At 38.9% G+C, this 11458-nt stretch overlaps 1 protein-coding gene and 1 long non-coding RNA gene across 7 annotated transcripts in view; one reads left to right on the top strand and one right to left on the bottom strand.

Annotated features, from left to right (window-relative positions):
• Positions 1 to 230: 230 nt before the first annotated feature.
• LOC140211105 (uncharacterized) lies at positions 231 to 4297 on the bottom strand. The gene is made up of 3 exons (XR_011889390.1): positions 4198 to 4297; positions 1772 to 2123; positions 231 to 1251 (listed from the first exon to the last, which is right to left on the bottom strand). It is a non-coding gene; the product is annotated as an uncharacterized lncRNA (long non-coding RNA).
• foxp1b (forkhead box P1b) overlaps positions 2455 to 11458 on the top strand; it is a 559907-nt gene continuing 550903 nt past the window's right edge. For 4 of the 6 annotated variants that reach the window (XM_072280573.1, XM_072280566.1, XM_072280570.1 and 1 more), the window contains exon 1: positions 2456 to 2715. The gene's annotated coding sequence lies outside the window, so the exon portion shown is untranslated. Of the gene's footprint in view, positions 2716 to 8239; positions 8339 to 11458 lie in introns of all 6 variants that reach the window. The other 2 variants (XM_072280568.1, XM_072280576.1) reach the window with 2 other exon arrangements.

Genomic DNA, 11458 nt, shown 5'->3' with positions numbered 1-11458 from the left:
CAACCGTAAGTGCCACGGAGTCTCGAACGATTGCGAACGCTCATTTATCCGATTTCATTTCAAGTTTTTAGCGTTTTTGTTAAAGAGTCTTAAACAAGAGGGTAGTTAGTTTTGAATGAGTGCGTAGTAATAATAACCGTGAATTTATCCACAAGGTATTAAACTTAGTTTAAAAAAAAACAAAGCCTGTATTGTTTCTATTTTTATTTCACATTGAGAATTTTAGGACATAGCTCGGTGTTAACTGTGCATTTCTGAGAAAATAACGATGAAATGAATTGGAAGTGAGATTATTAAATAAGAAATTGACTCTTAAATAATGTGAAGAAGAGCATACGAAGAATTGAGAAACCACAATTCGCTTAAGTTTGCAATCAGGTTCAACATTTAGGTTGCATTGGAGATCATTGATACCCCTTTTTTATGTGTACGCTACCTTTTCACTTGCTCTTGCAGTTTTGAATTCACAAAGCAGAAGCCTGCTAAACTCAATAATCTGAGCTGAATATCGCTAAATGTCCATGCTGTTCTCCGAAAGAGCCGCAGGTCTTCACAATTCGCATAGAACTGCCAGCGCGCTCCTTCAGGTAAGCCGTAAAGCGAGCCAGTGCAATGGTGAGTGTGCCCGGGGAGGACTCAGAAAACTGCAATCGAAACGAACTCTGTTACCTTCCACTACAGTTTTTCGTTCGGAGATAGAAAAATATCCCAGATATTTTCGGCTTCCGCCTTTTGATAAAGACCCATTTCAATTTATTTGATGCGAAATAGACCACTATTTAGACGGGCTGAAAAGAACTGCAGGAAGTTCCGCCACCCAAAGTTTCAACCGTTACGCAGAAATTCAATTTTAATACTTTTATAAAATACTTTTATCGTAAAACGGGTTGAGTATTATCCTCTCTGAGCATGTAAACTTAATGTTAGTAACATAGTTCATTACGTATTTGCAATTAAACCAAAAAATGACAATTAATGTAATATGAATTGAAGTCAGTTTTTGATTTTTTTTTTGTTCATTTATTACCAGGATGCCTTTAGCATAATATTTATAAAATTGTAACATTTAATTCTGCTACGGATCTCACACAAATAACACTGCCTTTATACATTATATTCTCCTCGACTTTTCCCGATGCTTTTATAACCAGGGGATGGCGTTCCAAGCTCTCCGTTTGCGCAAATCCATCTCTCAATAGAATGGAGACTTGAAAGAAATCCGCCAATCTTCAGCACGGCCACCGATGCCCCCTTTAATAAATTAAGCGTCATTTATAAATAAATTTATATCTCTGCATTTCAGTCCTTGATCAAGGACACGCAAGGTTTCAGAAAGATTTCAGTGAAATTGCAGATTAATGTTACGTTCTAGAAGTGTTAATTGGACTACTGAACCGATTCGCAAGCATTTTTCAAGAAAAGAAAAATCGCCCCATCGGGTTCGTAATTAATGTTTTTTATTATAAGACTATCAAGGAAAAAAATTGTCGCAGTTTCGTGTGCTCGATTGTTTCAGAGAGTTATATATCAATTCCCTTAATACGCAGAGTAAGAATGTATCAGAAGATAGGTCTTAAAGGCGATTAAAGGTTTGAAGGCTGGTGTCATACACCACGATGGTGGAGTTCAGAGCTGATTATACCCAGACAATCATATCAAAGAGCATCTTTCCCATTCATCAAAGAACTGAAATGATACAACTAGATGTGCAAAACAAGCCATTAAAACAGACATGAATTACAAGTTATAAACTTTACCCTGTACATCTTACCCCTTCCAACTGAACTTTTGTTATTTCTTTCCTTTGTAAAATAATAAATAACCCTTGAACAGAGCCGCAGCTACTGAACGAGAGACAGAAAAATAAGGCACATTAGTGGCTCGACACTTCCAGATCGTCCTTGTTTTTTTATATATAGAGTCAGTGAAGTAGGTAAGAGTAGGTTTGGCACTCAAAAGATTGACACTTTCCACTTCCTGACAGGGTTGTCCTCCTGCTGAACTTTCACCTCCCGAACCCAGCCGCCTTCATTGGCCAGAGTGCACCGGGCGAGCCGTGCCGAGCGGAGCCGAAGCGAGCGGAGAGCTGCCGCCTCTCGGAGTCGCTTCCTTGGCCCAGCTGTCTGTTAAGAAACACACACACATATACACTTTCACTTTTTTACACAATCACTTTCACTGGGTCGCGCTTCTTCACAGCCCGAATGACACCGTCGGGTTTTATGGTTGTTTATAATTTTGGCATTAAAGCCAAAATTGCACCGGTGCACCCTAAATGCGCTCAAAGGTCTAATCCGAGACCAGTTTTCCCCCCTTAAAGCCCTGATACATGTTGTTTACACAGCAGGTGGATATGACGTCAGGGGGCAGCTCGCAGCAAAAAATAACAACATCCAACTCCGCGATTTGTATTCTCTCCCCCCCCCCACAAGACTCATTAAGTTCTCTAGAATACTCAATAATGAAGAGTGGGGTAACGCGCGCAGCAGGATAGGAAAGAATTCCATGAAGTGTGAGTTCAATCCGGCTTCTTAGTTGTACCAGGGAGATTTTTCTGTGTTTGGAAAGCGGCAGCTCTACAACGTAGTGCCAGAGCGGAGTAATATATTGTTATTTATTGTGTGCTTGTTGCATGCTTTCTCGTACACAATCGCATGTGTGTTGCAGGGTCAAATTATCTTCTGGTTATCCAACAACCTAAAGCTGTACCAACTGGTAAGTTTGAGTTTAATTCTTTTTTCTTCCCTTTCCCCATTCGCTTTTAGATTAACTCTTTCTGCTTGGCTTGACTTTGATTTTCTTCAAGCCCCACGTGCAGTTTAGGGTGTTTGCAAAAAAAAATGTTGTTGTTTGTGAAAGTGAGTTTCGATTCAGGCATAATTAATTTGCATTGGCCATGCAAAAGAAAAATGCGCTGGCCGGGGGGACGGCGGTTTGTGTCTCAGTTGAAATGTGGGACTCTCTGGCTTGTTTAACAAGGGGTTATAAGCGAGTGTGGCCAGTTTCAAGGAGTTGCGTTGCGCGAGGTTTCTTTTTGCGAGTTTGCTAAGAAGCAGGAGCAGAATCGGCAGTTCGCCGGAGACCTGACAGGCTGTGGAACGAGGAATCTTTTTTCCAGGATCACACCATTCCTGTAGGGGGAATAGGCACACAGTAGGAACCGCATGGGGAGGGGAGGGGGAACTCCTGAAATTTGTCAATTTTTCTCATCCACTACTTTCGAAAAGACCCGTGTGAGTTTGGATGGGCATCACATGAGACCGAGAGCATCGAATTATATTGAAGGTCATTAAAATATGAGCAATTGAGGATCCCAACATTTGCACAATTCTATTTAGTCATAGTTTGAGCATTCTATACTGCTTTGCATTGAGTTTTTGTGTGTGTGTGTGTGTGTGTGTGTGTCAGTTATTTATTGTGTTTGGGGGAAGGGGACATCATGTTAATGTAATGGCTAGTGTCTTCAGCTCTTCAGTGCGACCCGAATTGACTTCATCTTCACTTTCTCCAAGTTTTGGCCGCTGGGAGCTCCAGTACTTAAAGTAAGCAGCCTGCAGCCAGAGCGCTGGCGGTTTAAACTTACTGCTGTTTTAAGAAAGTAGTGCTATCTGCTGGAGAGTTGTAATGCGTTGCAGTGTATCGGACGGCCTAACGCTTTAGCTGGCTGGGAATGTTACTGGGTGAAAGGCTGGAATCACCCCGACAGCGAGGGTGAGCGCAAGCCCCCACTTCCAGAAACAATACTAGTGTTTCAAACCGAAAGTCCCGGCCAGCGCCCTCTCCGCCCCCGCTCGCTCATTCACCATCCTCGGAAGACAGATAGCTTTTCCCTAATGAACGCCCCACTCTGTTTGAGGTGAGGTGTGTGATACAGGGACACCGGCCGGAGCGGGGCAGGGCTTGAGATGAGTTCGGACCCCCACCCAACCCCACCCCTCAACCACTGGCTGGATGAAGAGTGTGGGGTGGGTGGGTGATTGCTGGTGGGGGTCGCGGTATCCCTTTAGTGCTCGTTCCGGGCCCGGCATCGTATCGCGTTGCCTGTCCCCGGGAGCTCAGCTTCCAGCCCTTTACTTTATAGTTAACTCAGTGCTTGTTAACTTTTTTTTGGTCGACGAAATACTACGCAAGTAGCCGAGCAGTGGTGCAAGGGCTCTCCGCTGTGGTCACGCCGGTGGTTAGTCAGATCTTGTATACCTCCTTGTGTCTCCCTCCCTCCTTCACATTCGCCTGTCAGACGGGGCTGCACGTCAGATGCGGCTTTCCATCTCAGGACGTCCACTGTCATTGGAGCAACAAACACTGGAGGATAAAACAATGCTTCATTAAAACACTCGTCGTTATTATGTCTGTCTGCAGTATATTAAAGTAGATTTTAAAAACAAAATACTCCATTCTTGTTCCCTTCTTTAATGGTAGGGCGGCGCGCGCGAGTTCCTGACTGAAAGTTGTTCGCTCGACTTCGCGGACTTGCGGGGTTTTGGCGGCTGTCCGGGCGGACAATGAGTTGTTTGTGTTTGCCCGCGGAGTTTAAAGGGAAGAACAACGGTAGGGACAAGGTAGCGCGCTTGATGAAGTTTAGAATATTTACCCAAATAACTATTAGTGATAATATTAATTAGGCTGTTCATCCCCAGGGGTGGCCATTCGCAACCCTCCCCACGATCCGTTTGTTATTTACTTGGGGCATTTCTTGAGGGGGCTGGGGAGGCATTCAAAGTAAGGGTCTGTTTAATGTTTAGAGAAAAGATAACAATGTGGAATTCAGTCCTCCTTCATCTTGGATTATCAAATGTCTGAGAAAATCGTAGTAAAGTAAACAGGCCAGCAAGAAGCGAACCTTGACAACCCAGAGCAACGAAGCATTTGCAGATCAAACAAAGCCTCTGCTGGGCCGTTGTCAAGGGTCTGCTTCTCCGAAACCTTTCAACCGTGTGCCCAGGCGGTGAGCTTGCCTTTTCGCTTCTGTACACATGGAATTGCACAATAGTAAAACTAAATGATAAAGGAGAAAATCTGACCCTCTCCCTTCCCCTCAAAAAAAACAATCACATGGGACCCCAAAACCTCCACTGTCCAAAAGCGCTTTTAAGTTTTTACATTAAGATCTCACCGTGAAGAATGTAACAGTTGAATCATATGGATCACCTGCCTCGGACTACATTCTTAACAAGTTCCAAAAGATACACGTTATTTAGAAAATTTTTATTTGCCATGTGCCTCCATTTGTATGAACATATAGAAGGCGTACAAATTACTGAATGTATAATCGACTATTATATTGCTATTTATACATATATATAGACTACTGTTTTGGTGCTGGGGCTCGACATTCGTTACATACGCTGTGGATTTTTTTTCAGATTAACGTTAAGGGACATTGAATCCAGATTCATGTGGAACAGTGGTGTGGAAGTGGAATTTGCTATGTTTTGCTAGAGTATGGTTGCGTTAAGAATAAACAGCACTTGAACTGCAACAAAATATAGTGGAACATTTCATAAATTAGGCATGTTTGTAGCCAATTTCTTCAATGCTGAGATGCAATATGCTTTGATGGTAGCTTCCAACACATTGGGACATTTTCAGATTTGGTAAACTTCTACCTACAGTAGGACTTTGCAAGAACTTTGAAAGTGAGAACATTCAACCGCAGTTCATTTTATAGTTGGAGATACTGGACACCAGCTAAGTTTAAAAATTGGTAAAAATACACACAGTGGAATAAATAAATATAAAAACCTAAACATCAATTTTGATATTTGCATATGTAGATTTTCTTAAATATTTATATGAAACAATCCTTCACTGTGAATAGGCAGCAAACCTCAACAAATCGTATATTTATGCATTTAACTTAAATCCATGGAAATATATTAACCATAATTTATTTAAGTATATACAGTTCACTGAAAAATGTTTCCACATGAAGTATAAACATCATAAAATAATAAAATTGTTTCCCCTCTGGAGTATTTGTCCAGTTATCTTAATGTCTACGTATTATATTGTACTATCTAGCAGATTTTGCATGGTTTCTTCTCTTATGAAAGCAGTTTGAATTGGTAAACTGGTATGATAATTTAATAGCTAACATTTTTAAGAAGTTCCTTTTAAACAATTCAACATTTAGATGCACTCTAGCTGTCTGTACAAATGTCCAAAAATGTTCAACTGTTGTCTTTCGAAAGTTATTTCCTTTTTATTAAATTGAATGATAATAAAAAAAGGAAGGCAGTGTTGTTTGGCAGAATTTGAGAGAGCATATTGAACATGTCAATCAGAAACAGTCTTCCTCCTTGCCATAGTTGAGTCATTTGCTTTGCACTGTTGTGGCTGTAGGTTTTTGAGTCGGAGCATAAACTGACATTTGGAAATAGCATATGTGTAGTTCAACTAAGAGCTAGGGCCCTTGTAGGTCTGTGCAAATAGTTCGAGTATTTCTCAAATAAATAAAGCTATTTGGACAGATGTTCTTTAATCAAAGGGAGGAGATAAAAAAAATTAAATCCTGCTGATTGTACATTGCTTGAGACTTATTCATTCTTCTTGTATCTCCTGACAACTTGCTTTAAAGCTAAACCATTTGTTTTTAACAAACACATTATATGGCATTATAATTGTGCAGTTTAATTATAAAGTATTGACAACTATCCCAAGTTATTGCATTTTTAGATGTGGTTACTTTTATAAACGATAGCAGGAACAGTTTGAAATTTAGGAACCACATTTAATTATTACATATCAGAACTTCCTCATTTGATATTGTTTAATAATCATTGTAAGAATATCAATATATTAATATTTAACATGAACATCTTGACTATAGATTGAATTACTGGGTGCATATTAAAGCCTATTTACCATTTATGGCAAATAATCAGTATTTCAGTAGATTCATACCTGTACATAAATTCACAAAATTGCTGGAAAGGCAATCCATACCAGAAAAAAGTAATTGGCTCTTAATGAATAAAGTTGGCATTAGGTATTGGAGAATTAATGATTTTTGAGTAAAGTACATTAGCAGAGTGCTGACAGACTTAATTACACATAAAGTACGATGTAGATATATGGTTTTGCATTGCAGTTCAATAAACTTCCCAAAAGCAAACCAAATTCTCTAGAGGGTCTTTATATAATGGGATAGCATGATTGGCCTTTGTCAACTAGCAATTACATTATGAATAGGTGTTAAGCTATTTTCAAATGGTGAAAGTACGTGTATAATTTTGTTTTTGATCCCTAAGTGTCTAACATAGTGTTTTCAAAAGTTTTTCTCGTTATTATTGAAAAAAATAAATTACTTGCTATATATTTTGGCAACTAAAAGTCCCTTTTCGTGTGCCATATGGATGGTGTTTAGACGCAGTTGTGAAAAGAAATCATTTCTCAGTTTTTGAAGGCAAGCCAAAATGAGAGAAAGAGTTAATGATGCGTGACTTCTGAATGACAACAGCACATTCTTTGAAAACTAACAGGCTTAACTAACTTTATAAGAGCAATTGTGGTTAAAGTGCCATTTGATTACATTGATTCTGTGAAATGGTTGCTTTCTGATATCAATAGCAGTTGTCATATATTAAGGTGTACCTTTATTTCTGAGGTCATCATAGCCCTGTAAGTGACTCTCATTACTTTATTTGTGTTTCTCCAATGGATCAAATGGGTATTGCAGTGAATATTTACTGATCAATTCTTTTCACTACTTTTCATTTTAATGTTTTATTTTGTGCTGTGATTTCCTGCAGCTGTTGTAAATTGACATTTATTCATATATACTCAAAGTTCTTTGATCTGAAAGCGGAAGATTTTATTTTGAGGGTAGACCAAAGATGATTAAATTTCATATTTGATTGTCGTATTTCTGGTATTGCATGAACTTGTTTCAACAGTGATTTAAAAGTTACTTCTAATGGGTAAAAAATTCAGTTAAATTATTATTAGAATTAAATAGTTTAAGTTGTGATTCAAATCCAGTTTAATACTTAGTAAGTTTAAACATGTTTGTAAACATACTTTTTATCATCTAAGGCCTGACAACAATCAGTTTATAAAAATATAACACTTAAAAATTATGTAATTTGAAAACACAGTAATGACACTATTGTGGTTTGTCATGATCCATAATTGACAATTGGCCTTATGAATATAATATAAACAGTGGGTATATTTGCAGCAAAGGTTGAAATTTTAAAATAGAATGAATTTCAATAAGATGTTCTATAATTTTATACAGACTGTTGATAAAAGCACACTGACAGCTGTATGGAGATCCACTGTTAAGGAGCTCTGGAACTTTGACAAAATCTCACTATGATGAGGATAGTTCATTGAAGTAGGTCTAAATTTTTAACTGTTTATTCCCCTAAATTTATTATAACCAAGATTTGCAAAAATAAAGGTTGATTTGTTACTCTCTTACAGTACTTAATTTGAAGAAAAGTAACTATCTGGAATTGATGGCTTATTTGTCTTAGCTATGCCTCAAATATGTGAAATTGATGTCTGCTAAGTTATACTCTTTGAAAGAGAGTGAAATTGATATTCATATGAGGATATAAATGAAGAGAAAACAAATTTATCTGGTTGTTAATTAAACTGTGCCAATACTATTACAGTGCTGTAGCACCAATAGAAAGTCTACAATTTAAACAGTTTGCATTGCAGTTTGGAATGCTGGAATGCCTTCATAATAAAGTTGAAACAAACCAGTGAGAATCCCTTCAATCAGACTATCTGCCAACATTTCCTACTTTCCCTTCATCGACTAAAATCTTGGCAGTCAGAATTATAGCAGTACTGCGGAATTTACAACAGAACAGTTGATTTTTACTGAAAACACCCTTGCCTTTTACAGGTAGTTATCTTTTGGGGTTAAAAATAGTCTCTAAAAAATCTGATTTTGTTTTGGTGGAACTCATAGTGAGCAGTCATGATTATATTACTGATGTCATTATTGTACCAGCAAGTTGATCACAGTTATATTGTTGCTTTTCAACCACTGGTAGGTTTGGTCAGACAAGTCTTTGCCAATTTCTAGCCTTGTCAGTTGAAGGAATACATTTGAAACTGCATTTTTGTGATACTTAAAAGAAAACAATCTATTTTTTATTGTCTAAACATGATATGTGTGACTGATCTAACTAAATTTAAAAGTGCATACTGCTTCCTTAACTGCAGTTCCAGATTATTATAAATTAAGATAATTTATAATAATTAGTACTTATTTTTAACTAGATTATTATAAACTAAGGGAAAATTAATTTAAAAACAAATTCTTGCATTATGAAAAAGAACAGAATGTATTTTTACTTTTGAAACTGAAATATAATGTATAGGAGTTAAGGCATTACAATACTGTTGAATTTGAAGAAATTTTTTTAATTTTAAAGATTATTCTGGTGTGAACAAAATTAAAATTTTGTAATATAGTACAAATGGCTGTGGTTAATTAACAATGCAGTTAACTTTTAAAGCTAATTTAACACCAATAAGTTTTTATTTAGATTAGTAGAGTATGGGGACACTCAGTCCTCGTTTATTGTCATTTAGTGCTTGCAACACTGTGTGTCCGACAGAGTGATCAGCAGCACTGGGGCTCCACAGGGGACTGTCTTGTCTCCCTTTCTGTTCACCATTTACACCTCGGACTTCAAATACTGCACAGAGTCTTGTCATCTTCAGAAGTTTTCTGATGACTCTGCCATAGTTGGATGCATCAGCAAGGGAGATGAGGCTGAGTACAGGGCTACGGTAGGAAACTTTGTCACATGGTGTGAGCAGAATTATCTGCAGCTTAATGTGAAAAAGACTAAGGAACTGGTGGTAGACCTGAGGAGAGCTAAAGTACCGGTGACCCCTGTTTCCATCCAGGGGGTCAGTGTGGACATGGTGGAGGATTACAAATACCTGGGGATATGAATTGACAACAAATTGGACTGGGCAAAGAACACTGAGGCTGTCTACAAGAAGGGTCAGAGCCGTCTCTATTTCCAAAGGAGACTGAGGTCCTTTAACATCTGCTGGACGATGCTGAGGATGTTCTACGAGTCTGTGGTGGCCAGTGCAATCATGTTTGCTGTTGTGTGCTGGGGCAGCAGGCTGAGGGTAGCAGACAACAACAGAATCAACAAACTCATTCGTAAGGCCAGTGATGTTGTGGGGATGGAACTGGACTCTCTGACGGTGGTGTCTGAAAAGAGGATGCTGTCCAAGTTGCATGCCATCTTGGACAATGTCTCCCATCCACTACATAATGTACTGGTTGGGCACAGGAGTACATTCAACCAGAGACTCACTCCACCGAGATGCAACACAGAGCGTCATAGGAAGTCATTCCTGCCTGTGGCCATCAAACTTTACAACTCCTCCCTTGGAGGGTCAGACACCCTGAGCCAATAGGCTGGTCCTGGACTTATTTCCTGGCATAATTTACATATTACTATTTAACTATTTATGGTTTTATTACTATTTAATTATTTATGGTGCAACTGTAACGAAAACCAATTTCCCCCGGGATCAATAAAGTATGACTATGACTATGACTAGAAATGCATGCATTAGAAAATGATACAATGTTCCTCCAGTATGATATCACAGAAGCACAAGACAGACCAGGACTAAAACTACAAAAAACACATAATTATAACATACAGTTACAACAGTGCAAAGCAATACCGTAATTTGATAAGAGTAGACCATGGGCACGGTAAAAAAGTCTCAAAGTCCCGATAGCCCCAACATCTCACGCAGACGGTAGAAGGGAGAAACTCTCCCTGCCATGAACTTCCAGCGCTGCAAACTTGCCGATGCAGCATCCTGGAAGCACCTGACCACAGTCCAACTCTGAGTCTGTCCGAAAACTTTGAGCCTCCGACTAGCCCTCCAACACCAAGCACCATCTCTGCCGAGCGCTTTGACCCCGCCCCGGCCACTGAGCAACAAGCAAAGCTGAGGATTCGGGGCATTCTCCTCCGGAGATTTCGGATCACATAGTAACAGCGGCAGTGAAACAGGCATTTCAGAAGTTTCACCAGATGTTCCTCCGTACTCTCACATCTGCCTCCATCAAATCAGAAATGTGCACGGCATCCTACTTGACAGATAACAGATATTCATCACCGGAGAGGCCGCGCGTGCTGCGTTGCGTCGCCATCTTCTCCTCTTCCTTAGATTAGGTTTTGAAGCAAACTTTTCGTACAGTTGTCATAGCAAATTCCTTTCCCTGAAAAGGAACATTGTGACAATTGTGTTGTAATTAATTCTAATAATTCTGGTTGTCAAAAATTACTTCACTCCTAAACATTTGTTTTGATGAAGTTTTAACATTTTCAGATTGAAATTCTGATAGACATAATTGTTTGATATGAAACTATATCAAGTAGGCTTTTAAATTCAGGAGATGTCCTGGAGTGGTTTGGGATTCATTTGGAGATATTCTGATAGCCCTTTTGGA

The sequence above is a fragment of the Mobula birostris genome, chromosome 16 (assembly GCF_030028105.1).
Source record: "Mobula birostris isolate sMobBir1 chromosome 16, sMobBir1.hap1, whole genome shotgun sequence".
Taxonomy (NCBI): domain Eukaryota; kingdom Metazoa; phylum Chordata; class Chondrichthyes; order Myliobatiformes; family Myliobatidae; genus Mobula; species Mobula birostris.
The sequence above is the reverse complement of the archived record's forward strand: the minus strand, read 5'-3'. Positions and strand labels throughout refer to the sequence as shown.